General features: G+C 48.6%; 1 long non-coding RNA gene across 1 annotated transcript; it reads right to left on the bottom strand.

The window, feature by feature from the left end:
- Nucleotides 1-3,837: 3,837 nt before the first annotated feature.
- LOC115275104 lies at nt 3,838-13,540 on the bottom strand. The gene is made up of 3 exons (XR_003901395.1): nt 13,383-13,540; nt 7,206-7,264; nt 3,838-4,042 (listed from the first exon to the last, which is right to left on the bottom strand). It is a non-coding gene; the product is annotated as an uncharacterized LOC115275104 (long non-coding RNA).
- Nucleotides 13,541-13,776: the final 236 nt, after the last annotated feature.

Raw genomic sequence — 13,776 nt, 5'->3', positions numbered from 1 at the left:
TTTGTTAATGTAATATCAGTGTTTTCATTATGATACCTATGCAAATATTGTTTCCTGCTGCATAAGACTATATTATAATGACATTTTCTTTCTCTAAAAATTCTAGCCTTCTCTGCTTGACTTATTTTGCTTCGCATGACACCCTCGAGGTCCATCCATGTTGCGCTGAATGGCCAGATTTCATTCTTTCTCATTGCCATGTCATATTCCATTGTAATAAGTCAGGCAGAGAAGGGCAGATACCATATGTTTTCACTCATAGGTCTAATAGGAGAAACTTAACAGAGGACCATGGGGAGGGGAAGGGAGGAAAAAGAGTTAGGGAGAGGGAGGGAGGCAAACCATGAGAGACTCTTGAATACTAAGAACAAACTAAGGGTTGATGGGGGTGGGGGAGAGGGGAAAATAGGTGATGGGCATGGAGGAGGGCAATTGTTGGCATGAGCACTGGGTGTTATATGTAAACCAACTTGACAATAAACTATAAAAAATAATTAAAAATTAAATTAAAATTAAAATTCTAGCACATTCCTCTGGAATTAATAAATTTGTTTTCTTTGAACATTTGACCCCAGCCTTCCCTCACCCTGGAAATAGACCTATAAACCACAACTCCTCATTGACTTCCTCACAGACAAACCTGGCTGATCATGCAATGCTGCCATGTTTTTTTCCTGAGCTCTCACCTTTAGTGCTCATCTGGACTCCATTTGCTCTGGGCTTGGGGCACAGACACCAGAAGGAATTCCTTTGCCTCACTCCACAGCCTTGTATTTCATGTTGCCCAGACTTACCAAATAAAGCTCTAAATTCCTTTTCTGGCTGAGCCCTTGCCCAAGCCACGCCCACACTTAGTCATGTGACTTGCTTTGGCCAACTCGGTAATAGCGAACATGACATATGGTGAGGCTCCAAAATTACTTGTGCATTTGAGGCTTTGTCCTCTTGGAGCTCTGGGGAAACCTGAGAGCAGCAGCAGGTGGGGGGTGACCCAGGATGGTTCGCTGGAGGATAAGGGACCCATGACCGAATCACCCCCATTATCCCAGCTGATGTCAGCTAATATCAACCATCAGACCAATAAATGAGGCTTTGAACCAGAAGCTGACTGCACGCACCTGAAGGGGACTGCCCATACTACTGAACCACAGGTTTATGACCAAATCAATGGTGACTGTTTTAAGCCACTAAGTTTTGAGGCCCTTTGTTATATAGGGAAAGCTAACAGACACATGTTTTCCTCTTCCTTGATTTAGTCTTACTTTTTTTTAAGTTTATTTATTTTGAGAGAAAGAGAGAGAAAGCACAAGCAGCGGATAGACAGAGAAAGAGGGAGAGAGAATCCCAAGCATGTGCTCTGTCAGTGCAGAGACCGACAGGGGGCTTGAACCCATGAACCCACGAACCATGAGATCATGACCTGAGCTGAAGTCAAGACTCGGACGCTAACCTGACTGAGCCACCCAGGGATCCCTAGTCTGATTTTTTGGTGGAGCACATTCTTCAGGAGCTTGGCAGTTTTAAAACATGTCTCCAAATTCTTTGATATTTGTCTCATCAGGAGATGGTATTTGTGACACACACATACACACACACACACACACACACACACACACACAAACATACACACACACCCCTCACTTGAGTCTGGTCCAGTCTTGTTTTTGCTTTTTCATTTTTAAAAAATGTTTATTTATATATTTTGAGAGATGGAGAAGGGACAGAGAGAGAGTCCCAAGCAGGCTCCATGCTATCAGCACAGACCCCAATGCCAGGCTGGATCTCATGAACCAGGAGGTCATGACCTGAGCAGAAATCAAGATCCAGACACTTAACCGACTGAGTCACCCAGGCAGCCCTGGACCAGCCTTGTAATGCCACAGAAGTGATGCTATGGAACTTCTGAGGCCAGCTTGGGAAAGACCATGCAGTCTCCACCTGGTCTCTTGGGACACTCGCCCTAAGGGAAGCCAGCTACCCTAAGAGGTCCAACTGTCTCAGACCATCATGCTGGAAAGGTCACATATAATCAGGCCAATCAACAGTGCCAGCTGAGCCCAGCCTTCCAGACATCCCTGCCACCATCTTGGATCCCTAGACCAGCCCATCCACCAGCTGAACACCACTCAGTAACCTCCCTCAACACCAGCGGAGAAGAATACTCACTCAGCTGAGCTCCCCCCCCCCCCGAGGGTTCAGTTCACAAAACCAGCCCACTCATTTTGGGGGTGGTTTGTTAATGTAGCAGTGATTAACTAGAAGAGCCTCCATCTCCTGAAGGGCAAAAGGGTGGGCATTTGGGAATGGAAGGAACTCGTGACTATTTTGTCCAATCTACCAGACATACTTTTTATTTTCCTTACTCTGTTCCTTTTGAATAGCTTCCTGTTCCTGTTTTATGGATGCAGTATCTTCATCTCCCAACGGATATTAATTGTTGGGACTTATTTTCAGTTTACTTCTGTTTGCTTGTCTTGTTGTCTCTAAATCCATCCCCCAACCCCCATGGTTTGTCTTGGTCTCTTTCATGTTGGAAATTTCTTTAAATGTGTAGTGATCCCTGGATGTCCAGTCATATTAACACTCTGACTGGAAGCTGTGGGTGGGGATGGCGGACTGGGAGACTAGTAGTGTGGAGTGGGTGACTGAGTGGCTCCTTGGCTCACTCTGCAGAACATTCTCCCTTCTCTCAAATTGTCTTATCTGTAGGTCTTTGTCTTGGAAGTGGTTCTCCAGATAATTTTCTGCCTGTGGGTGAGGAGAGGGCATAAGTCCACATTCTGGAGGGAGACTGGTGAATGGAATGGAGGATCTCGCCTTCCCTGGGACTGGTGGCCCTGCTCTTACAACCTCTTTGGTTCTCCCTTTGCAGGCCTGGATGTGACAGGGGCTGTTTGCAAGCTGGGCCGAATAGGAGTCAGGGACCTGAGGGTGCGTTGCTCCCAGTAGGGACTTCCAGACCACACCCTTCCCCCGCTTCAATCCCCACCTCACTAGCATCTTCTGTGATAGCTGGTATCTGCAATTTTTGAGACTTTCAGGCAAATCAACTTGCTGCTTCTTACAGCTACCCACCCTCATAACAACCATCTACCCAGGCACTTGGGTATGACTTGGGCCACCGGCCGTTTCTCCATCCACTTCTCTTCTCTGCAAACTGTGGTTCAGGCTTATACTATCTCCCAGTTTTCTCAAAGACAGAATTTGTGTTTCTGTTTCTTGTTTTAGGGAAATTTTTTTTTTTAACAAGAGAAGGGGAGTAGAAATGCCCTTGGTCTGCCATCTTTAAAAATACAGTTTCTTGGGAGTTTTAAATGGTAAGGGCACCATTATGTTGAGTAAAGTGTGTCAACAAGTGGGGTTTCCTAACTCTTGCAGGACAACTTGTGCTATAACCCAGCGGCTCTGTGTCTTGCTTTTACAAATGTATCTGATTCACTTAATAGAAGAGCAAATCACATATTGAGGAAAATACAGATAAGTCACTGCTGGCCAGGCAGAGAGAGAGGTAGTCCAGGAAGCCCTGGCAAAAGACCAGAGATGGAAAACAGGGGTGGAGGCCCAAGGTCAGGTCCCCACAGCTCGCCCCTCCCTACCTGCAGGTCTCTGCTCAGACATCGCCTCCCCAGAGACTCGTGCCCACCCATCACTTACTACCTAAGAACTCTGTCTTAATCATTCTCATCTGACCGCCTGGTGGTGGGTTTTACATTGGCTTCCTCATCTTTAGTGTCTTTCTAGAATGTGAGCTCCACGGCAGGAGGGGTTTTTCTTTTTCACTTGCATATGGCCAGTGCCTGGTGGGTTAGTAGATGTTCAGTAAAGAGCTCTGTTACATAAGCAAATGAAGGAAGGATTGTGTGAGTGCACAGGTTTCTACAAGAAGGCGAGCTTTCTGAGGCCAAGTGGAGGCCGAGGTGGGGGTGAGTGAGTCTTGCTGGCCCACGCAGTGGTCTTGAGTTGCCTACCATGGTGGCCCCCCTCTCTTGGGGGAATCACAGCTGCTTCTTGTCTCATAATTCCCTCCTTGGAGGTCAGGGGGCTATGAGAAAGGGGAGAGAACACAAAGTCCCTTTATTTGGGGGAGCGGATTCCATCCTGAGACAAATTGTTACCTCTGAGGCCACCAGCCACCCAGCTGGCCTATCCCCATGGCCTCCCTCTCAAGGATGTGGGCATAGGCCTGGCCAGAGCTGAAATTGCCCTGGAAACCAGTCCTCCCTTTAATTAACAGGGAGAGCGACCAAGCCTGCTAATGGAGTCGGGTATGGAGCGGGGGTAGGGTCAAGTTCATAAAGTCCCCAAAGCATCAAGGCCTCCTTGTTTATTTCCCCAAAAATGTTCCCCTTTCCCCAGAACAGGGTGGGGGCCCAGTGGGCCGCAGGCAGGGAAAAAGCTTTAACCTCCAGCCTGCCCAGCTCAGCATGTCACAATTTGCCTTGCATTTTTTTAATAATTGCAAACTTAATGAAAAAATAACCTAACCCCGACACACAGCAGGGACTCATGGCCAGTCGTTGGCGGGCGCCCTTGGCAGCTGTGAGGACAAGACGCAAAGGGTACAGGAGCCACGGGAAGACAGCGGATGTCCTGCATCTGGTGACCCACTCTCTCCAGAGCCTAGCTTGGCTCCCTATTGCCTTTTGTATCATGCCCATCTGATTCTGCCGAGGTCTTAAGGCTGAGTTTCTTCAGGTCTTACAGTGCGTGCTTGTGGGAGCTGATACAGGCAGCAGGATTGGCTGAGGTGAGCTCTGAGGATGTTGGAGGGAGGTGAGAAGGTGGCCTTCCTGTCTGGGCCCTGGCTGAGTATGCCCAGCATGTCAGGCAGCTGGCCCTGGGAAGCAGACACTATGATGATCCCTTTTTTCATCCCAGGACTGGAGCCCAGGCCTGCCTGGCTTTTAACCCACACGCACTAGCTCAGAAGCAAAGTGGGAGTTGAAATCAATAACACTAATAGCTGCTCCCATGGATTGCAGACCTGCTGTGTGCCAGACGGTGTGCTGAGTCCTTTGCACTTTTTATCTGTACAATCACCGTATGTGGTGGTGGTGTAATTGGTACATTTTGCAAATGTTGGTCCGAAGTTTCACAGTCGGGAAATGTCCTTACTCCCTGCGTGTTATGCTCTGCAGTGAGTGGGGCCTGAAATGAGTCTGAAAGGAGTCTGTGCTCCCAAGAGCAGAGACATTGTCTGTCTTCTTCATTTGTGTGTCCCCATGGCCTAGAATAGAGTTTAGAATGCAGTAAAGGTTGAATAAGTAGTTGTGGAGTGAATCAAATGAAGGTATATGGACCTAGAGGTAATTTCTGAAGGAACCATCCCTCTCTCTTCCCCATTTGAGATGACCTCAATTTACTTTGAAGTGAACAATGCATGAGTCCTCCGAAAGCCAGGATGAGGAATAACACTTGATTTGGAGGACAGTAGGGAGCCATAGTAGGTTCTTGTGAAAGAGAGTTCCAAGCTATGGGGGTAACTGTTTTCCTGTGTTTCCTCGAGTTTCAGGGTCAATGCAACTTTGTACAGAAAGTCAGGTTATCTCCAGGGGTACATGTGTGCTGAGGGCAGAGATGGGGACTCCTTAGGGCCTGCAGATCCCAAGCTTGTCATGCTTTTTGGGTTACCTTATCAATTCTCATGACCCTGGGGCAGGAACGCTAAAACATGCAAGTCCATAGCTGGCCTCCAGAGTCAGTACATCACTGAATCCATTGAACAATGGGTTCTTTGAAACACTTAACCCTGGAGCTGTGGGGGCCCAGAAGCACCCACCTCAGACTCTGAGAGGTTGGAGGTTTTCCAACCTGGGATGATAGTAGGAGTGAAACATTTATCAAGAGATTATTGTGTCTGAAGCACTGTTTACATAGGAGTCAATTAGTCCTCGCAACTGCTCCACGAGGTCATAACCATCATGCTCCTTACTTTGCAGGTGTGGAAACTGAAGCGCCAGAAGTTCCTAATATTGGTGCACTTAGTAGGGGTAGGCTGCTAGTAGACAAACACAGGACATCTGGCTGCAGAGGACATTGTGCTGCCTCAAATGCTGAATATCACTGAGGCTCAGCATTTCTGAATAATAGAATTTTACATGGGCAGGATATTAGAGCCACAGAATCTTAAAGTCACGGCACTTTGGAACCCACCATCACTGACTTGTTTAATTCTGCAAGTGTAAAATCCAGGCATCTTAGAATCGTGGAATTCTAAACTCTTGGGTGGCTTCAAGGCAGAAAAGTGTGGATTCTGGGATATTAGATGGACCGAAAGGTTGACAACCCAAGGTCATCTTCTCATATGGCAGCCAGGGAAACTGAGGCCCACAGAGAAGAAAGGAGGTTTCCAAAAGAGGCAGAACCTAGAGGACCAGATGTCAGTGTTTGGAGAGAGAAACTTGAAGGAACAAAGAAAGACCCTGGGCAGGTAGGGATCTGTTTGTGAGGAGGAGTGTGCTCACGTTACGTTGCCCTACAAGTTGCTAATTCCACTCTTCCCCTCGGATGCTTTCCTCACAACCTGCCCTCACTAGGCTCTGTATCCTGTCTATACTTCTGACCAATTGAATTTTCAGAAGTTGGCTTCCTACAAGGCAGCTTAATTCATCCGAGGTTTCTTTTGTTCTCGTGCTGTTTCTTGGGGAGATGTCTGCTCTCCAGGAGCCCGTGAAGGTTTTGTGCACTCACATCAGCAGCCCAGGAGGGAAGAGGGACATGAATCAGGGGCAGGTGCCTGGGGGCATGGATAGGCCCAGGAGCAGGGATAGAAATGGAGTGTCCTGAGGCAGGAGGTGATGGGCCCACAGGGGCTCCGTGCTTCTCAGACCACACCTGGGAATGTATGTCCTAACTGGGGGTCCTCGATCTCTCAGAGACATCAGCCAAAGGGATTCGTGCAGACAGGGCTGGGGAGAGGTCGGTGGGAAGCCCACGCACTTGGAGGTCTTTGACCTGGAGCAGATGAGCAGGAAGCAGGAAGCTTAGCCTCCCACATGCCACCCCTTTCAAGGCAGAGGAAAGGCCAGTAGAAGCCTTTGGGGCATGACTAAGACTGAAGGGTGGAAACTACTGGAGAAGATTTGGTTTCCATCAAAAGCAGTGATTCTCCAAGTATAGTCTGGAATCCCTGGGGTCCCATGACCATCCCAGGAGGTCTACAGGGAATATATCATATTTTGTAATAATACCAAGACATCATTTACCTTTCACACCCTCGATGGAATTTTCTGAAGATGATATGATCTGTGATAGGACCTTCCCTCTGAAAACAATTAAAAAAAATTCATGCAAAAAAATTCATTATGAACAAAATGTCAAAATTATAAATAAAGACAAGATCAGTATTATTATTTTTTCCTTTTGCCTCAGGTTCCAATATAGATTTTTCAAAATAGTGTTTTGAAATATTCATCTTGACTACTGAGATTTGGGGACACCCTTCGAATTTTATGCTCATTTAATTCTCCCTTATCCTGGCTCTGGATGTAATCTACACGAATAAAAACTGTTCGGGGTCCTCAATTATTTTCAAGGGCTAAGGGGTCCTGACACCAAAATGTTTGAGAATCACTGGTCAGTGGGCCCATGTTCCTTCAACTGGGACTACTCAATGGTGGAAGAGATTGTAGGTCGAGGTATTGAGTCTTCAGGACAAGCTGCGTGCAAACAAAGGAATTAGAGAATCAGGCATGGGGAAGAGGGACAGGTGTTCAGCATCTCTCTTCTAGAAGTTTCCAGCAGCTGGCCTCGGGCCTCCTCTTGCCCCACCACCCATGACAGCCAAGGGATCTCCTCATCTCCCCACCTGAAGTCTCCTGATGGTTTCCCATCACACTCTGAGCAAAAATCAAACTTTCTCTAGGGCGCGTGTGCCCCAATCCATCTCCCACTCCAGGCCCCAAGGGGCCTCTAACTCCTAATCCCACATCAACCACTTTCTAGTTCCTCAATGTGCCAAATCCTTTCCCACCTCAGGGCTTTTGCACATGAAGTTCTGCCTCTTGGGAATACCCTTCTCTTCACTCTTTTGGTGGCCATTCCTTCCATCCTCTCCCTCTCCAGCTTGACTGTCACTTCCTCTGGGTGGGCCTACCCTGGCCTCTCTCTAGAAAGGAGCATTTCTTTAGCATCATCTCTCAACTGCTTATTTGCTTCCTTCACGGATGTCATCACCATCTATTTAATCTTTATTTGTTGGTGTGGATAGTTCACATCGATTCTCCCCATGAGATCATGAACTCCTCCAGGGCAGGGAGCCTGACTGTCCTCATGAGGGGGGGGGTCCCCAACATCTGACATAGCACCTGGAATGGAGGAGGCCCTTGAGAAATGTTTGTTGAGCAAATAAACTAATTCATTATGAATTAATGAACAAATTAATGAATGAATGTTGAACAGTTGCCTATCAATGCTCAGGCCCTCGCCAGGAAGCCCCAGGCAATAAGAGTGCTGGAAATGTCAGTAACCAATGTTGGGTGGTATCCGACGAAACACTAGTGTTACGTGTTTGCCCCACCACCCATTGGCACTAATCGAGTGGGAGATGAGAACAATTGGAAAGGCTGAGCCACAGATGTGCTGAAACGTGAATACAGACTTCTAGATCTTTGCTAGGGCACTTTCTCTTGCCCAGTACACCATCCTATCTGTCTCTGATGATCCATATTTAATTCATTGTCAGGGCTAAACTCAAATAGTCCTGTCTCCTAGGGCCCTTCCCCGACGCTCCTTCCATCAGAATAAGTCACTCCTTGCTCCAGGTGTTCTTTTTTCAGGATGACAACCCTTGTCTACTACCCTGATTGGAAACATTAGCTTATAGAGATGTCCTGACAGCCTGGGTGTTATTGTCCCATTTTAGAGATGAAAAAAATAAAGGCCGGGGAAGAGCTTACATTTTAGTAGAGGAGACTCATGATAAGAGCTATGGTAAAAAAAAATATATATACATACACACACACACACACACACACACACGCACACACATATATACATATTGTAGGGGAAGGGGCTAATGGAGGCCTCTCTGAGGGGTCAATAGCTATAGGTTCAAATTCCAGCTAAACTTCAGTTGACTGTTATTCTAACATTTAATTACCCTTTTCTTCTAGGATATCAGCCCCGTGGGGGCAAGAACCATGTCTGTCGATTCACTGCTCTGCCCCAGCACCTAGAACAGTGCCCAGCACACGGCCGGCACACCCTGTTGATGCAGGGTGAATAAAGGGCTGTATGTGCACCAGGCATTGTACATGTTCCATCTCATCTAATCCCAGCAGTCAGTGAGGTAGGGGCTACTATCACCCCCATTTTATGAATAAAGCAAAGGTAAAGACTCACTCACCCAAAAACGCACAGCTAGTAAATGGTGTAGTCCGAGCTGGACCCTGGCTCAGTCCAGTCTGTCTTGCATCTGGGCTCTTACCACACACGGCCTTACTCCACTAGCTGTGAGGTCAGGGCACGTGACTCCTCTCTGAGCCTCAGTTTATCTTTAAACAGTACCCATGGCACAGGGATCCTGTGCAAGTTCAAAACCTGCGGAGCTCCTAGCCCCCTGCCTGGCGCTCAGTCCCACCTCTGTTCAGGTGACCCATTCTCCTTGGATATTCTATCAGCCATCACGAAACAAAAGAGCAGAGTACAAGTTTCCAAGTGGACAGAGCTCCTATGATTTCTGGAAGGTCTTGAGAAACTGGATCAGTTACAGAGCTGCAGAGAAGAATGCCTTGGGGTGAAGTGTAGAAGAGGTGCCCCAGCCTATGCAGGTTGATTTATAAATGGCCTTCCTCATCCCTCAGGAGGGGTTGCATGGCAAAAAGCATTTAGGGGGCACCCTGTAGGGTGCAGGCACTATGCTAAGAGCTCTGCGGTATCCTTTGTTGATTCTTCCCAGCCCCCAGTTATACAGCTGGCACCACTGAGACTCAGGAAGTGAAGGGACTTGTCCAAGAAACAGAGTTGGGACTCAAACTCAAGGAGGATCCCAAGGCCAGCACCCCCAATCACTGTGACCAATCACCACAGAACTAGGGAGGGCCTGAAGACAAGGGCAGGAGGAAAGCTGGGATGTTCCAGAGACCCAGGACTGGGCTGCCCAGCTTTGCTGAGGCCAGTGCCCCACCCTCCTCTTCTGGTCTTCCTTTCCATCTCCCACCACCCGGCTACTCCCCGGGTTCCTCCACCATCTTGCCTACCCTGGAATCCTGCCTGAAGGCCTGTTATCTTCCATTGGTTCCTGAGATGGAGATCTGTGTTCAGTGGTTCATTCAGGAGAGCACTTGGGAGGGAGGGAGGGGGGAAGGAATTGGGAGACAAGACTGGGATGACGCAAAGTGGATCTGCAGTAAAACCCCAGCTGATCCCGCAGGAGCTGTGGAGTCAAGGGGCGGAGCCGAGGATTTGTACTGCGTGTCAACCAGGGACCTCCCCCGCCAAAGGCTGGGTCTTTGGGCTGGCAATTTCCTGCACTGAGGGCAGTTCCCAGCTGGGAGTCATCAGCTGCCTCAATTCCCATCCGGGGGAGTGGGTGACTGACTGGGACCCAGGCAGAACCCCCAGCATCCACCCCACCTACCCACCGTTATCTGACAGCAAAAATTGTGCCTCCAGCCACACCCACTGACAGAGCACTGCCTACCTCTCAGGCATCTCCCTACATGTTAAATGGCTTCCCTTATTTTGTCCTTGTGACAGCCCCAAGGGTGATACTATTATCTCCACTTTATAGATACTGAGGCCCGGGGAAATGAAGAGCTTGCCCAGAGTTACATGCCTGGAGCTGGGACTCTAACCCAATCCAAAAAGGACCTCAGGATCCTACCAAGGCCCCTGAAAGAATTCCTTCCTTTACCCAACTCCGCTCTGGGACCCTGGAGTCCAAGTTCCTGCCCCTAAGAACGTACAGTCCAGTGGGGAAGTCAAGACATCTAATGTCTTGTGGAAGTGTTGTGATGAGAGGTGACCTGGGGGGAAGGGGTCACCCAAGAAGCCAGGGAAGGGATGCAAGTTCAGCCAGGTAGAGGGAGCGGGCCACAGGGTTCTACATGATGAGCCTTGTCCCTCCAGGAATATTTGCTGAATGAATGATGGATGGTTGGATGGATGGTTGGATGGATGGATGGATGGAAATATGGGTGGCCGCTAGTAGGGGGTGGATTGGAAAATCCAGACAGGAAGCAGGGGGACCAGAGAGGAGTCTAGAGCAACTGTCTGGAGGAGAGAGGGGGGGTCTAATCCTGCAGAGAGCATGGAGCTGGAGCAATGAGAGAGAAATGGGAAGTGAGACTTACAGAATCCTGTGACCTAGAGCCTCTCCTGCCACCATCTCTCCAAATTCCACCCATGTCTTCACTCTGTGCCCTGCACTGTGCTATACAGCCCTTTCTTTCCCCTCTGCATCTCCCAGTCTTGCCCATTTCCCCTGGCTGCCCCAGCCCTGCTTCCCCCAGGAAGTCTTACTGACACTGAAGCTTTCCCTCACCCCCACGGCATCGCCTCCCATCCCCCTCCCAGTTTAACCTTCCATTTGGAGAGGGCTGTGTTCAAATCCCTGCTCTGCAGCTCCTGCTATCAGGCCTACGGGGGACCAAGGAACACCCCTCGGCAGCGGTACGATGGGAAGAAGGTGGAGCTGCCCAGCACAGGTGGGATCTCCCTGCCCCCATGTGACCCACTCATTAGCCCTCTGAAGGCAGCATCTGATGGTAAAAAATGGGGCTTGGAGCCCCGATAGTTGGAAACAGGAACAGCATCTCTGGGGATGGTCCCTAAATTCCCAGGGAGCAGAATGTGCAACTCTTCACAGGGAGGTTTGCAAAAGCCCTTACATAAAGATACCATCAGAACAGAAACTTTCTGAACCAGAAGAGTTTAGACCCCCTCAGAGCCCCCAATCCACAGAAGCAGGCCTGCCCACATGTGCAGCACAAACCCAAAATGAGGAAGACAAGGCCCCCTTCTTCACGTGCTGCCCACATGAAGGAGGTATCATCCATAGCCCACAACAGGCATGGTGTGTGTGTCCATTGACTCCTTTGGTTGCTTGCATAAAAAGGGGATTTGGTGGACTGGAAAGCCCAGGTTGAAGCTTCAGGTGGGGCAGGTTTTAAAGACTCCAAATATATTATTGGAAGTTTCTCTCCATTTTTGTGCTCAACATCCGTCAGAGGTGGCTTCATGCCCAGGATCCCTGTGGTGGCAAGATGGCAGCATCAGGAGTGTCTGCTTGGACCAATGCAGTCTCACACCTGCCCTGAGCTTAGCAGTCTGTAGCTAAGGCTGCAACGCACCCATTGGCTAAGGCCTGAGTGTTGCACCCCTCCCACCCCGATTACAATAATCAGAGAACAGAAAGCTTCCCGAAACAGGAATTGAAGGGGGAATGGATTCTGGGGAAGTAAGCAACCAACATTTTACCTCCTGTGGGCTAGGCAGCTATCATTTGCTTTGCTCGTTTATGGAGGAGAGCCAGTCTCAGAAAGGTGAAATCATGCTCACAGTTAGGAAGAGATGAAAGCAGACTTCGAACCCAGCTACATCTGTTTGTTTGTTTGTTTTTACAGTTTTTATTTGTTTTAGAGAGAAGGAGAGAGACACAGCATGAGCAGGGGAGAGTCAGAGAGAGAGGGAGACATAGAATCTGAAGCAGGCTCCAGGCTCTGAGCTAGCTGTCAGCACAGAGCTTGATGCAGGGCTCGAACCCATGAACCATGAGATCATGACCTGAGCCGAAGTTGGACGTTTAACTGACTAAGCCACCTAAGCACCCCTGAACCCAGCTACATCTGGCAATAGAGCCCGAACTCTGATGTGCTTCAGCACCTTACTTCCCAGCCAACATCTGCTTGAACTCGGGCTTGGTTATTATGAGGAGGATGCCGTTCCCAGGAAGCCTCCCTGCAAACCCTCTCGGACAGCCTGACACTTGGTACCTTTGGCTTTAATTAAAATCATCCTCAGAACAAACCCGTCTGGGACTATCTGAGGGGACAGAAAGCAGTCTGTGTGTATGACCTCAGACTAGCCAGACGTGGAGGAAGAAAGGACTCCATCCTCACAGTGCTTCGTGGGGGTTATTCTGAATAATGGTAAGTAACATTTATTGAGCACTTTCTTCACAGCAGGCATGATTCTAGGTCCCTTGCGTGTCTTCTTCCATCTTTCCAGCAACCCTGTGAGGTTGGTGCTGTTATTAATCCCTGTTGTTGAGTTATGAAAACTAGGGCACCATGTGGCCTTAGCTCAGAGGATGTGCTCAGTCAGTACTGCTGTTTATCATTATCACAAGAGGATCTTTAAGCCTCAGATTCTGCAGGTCTCTCCAAGACTCCATTTCCCCACCCACAACTCTTGCCATGTCTCAGAGACTCCATTCCTACCGTGTCATGGAGCCAGCACATCCTATTTCCTTTCTTCTCTCTTCCCCTCACTCCACTCAGAGAAACAAGGTCAGCATTTGGAAAAGGGACACCCTCTACTCAGAATCATGGGACCACACTTAGTAACTGGAGGTGCCAAAGATTGCTGGCTTTGTAGATCAGAGTTCTCATCCTGTTACTCCTACTAGATTATGATGTGAACAATGCCTCCAAGAGTCATGCAGTGAGCAAATTCACAACCTTATGTAGCAGTCCAGCCCTATGTTCTGACTATAAAATGAGAAGTAGGGGGGCTGTCTCAAAGTGCTGCTGAAAGAATTGAATGAACCAACATTTGTGAAATGTTTAACATACGGCCTACATAAAGCAGGTGCTCAAAAATAAAAATAATATG

The sequence above is a fragment of the Suricata suricatta genome, chromosome 12, assembly GCF_006229205.1.
Source record: "Suricata suricatta isolate VVHF042 chromosome 12, meerkat_22Aug2017_6uvM2_HiC, whole genome shotgun sequence".
NCBI lineage: Eukaryota > Metazoa > Chordata > Mammalia > Carnivora > Herpestidae > Suricata > Suricata suricatta.
This window is presented reverse-complemented; position numbering and strand designations above follow the sequence as displayed.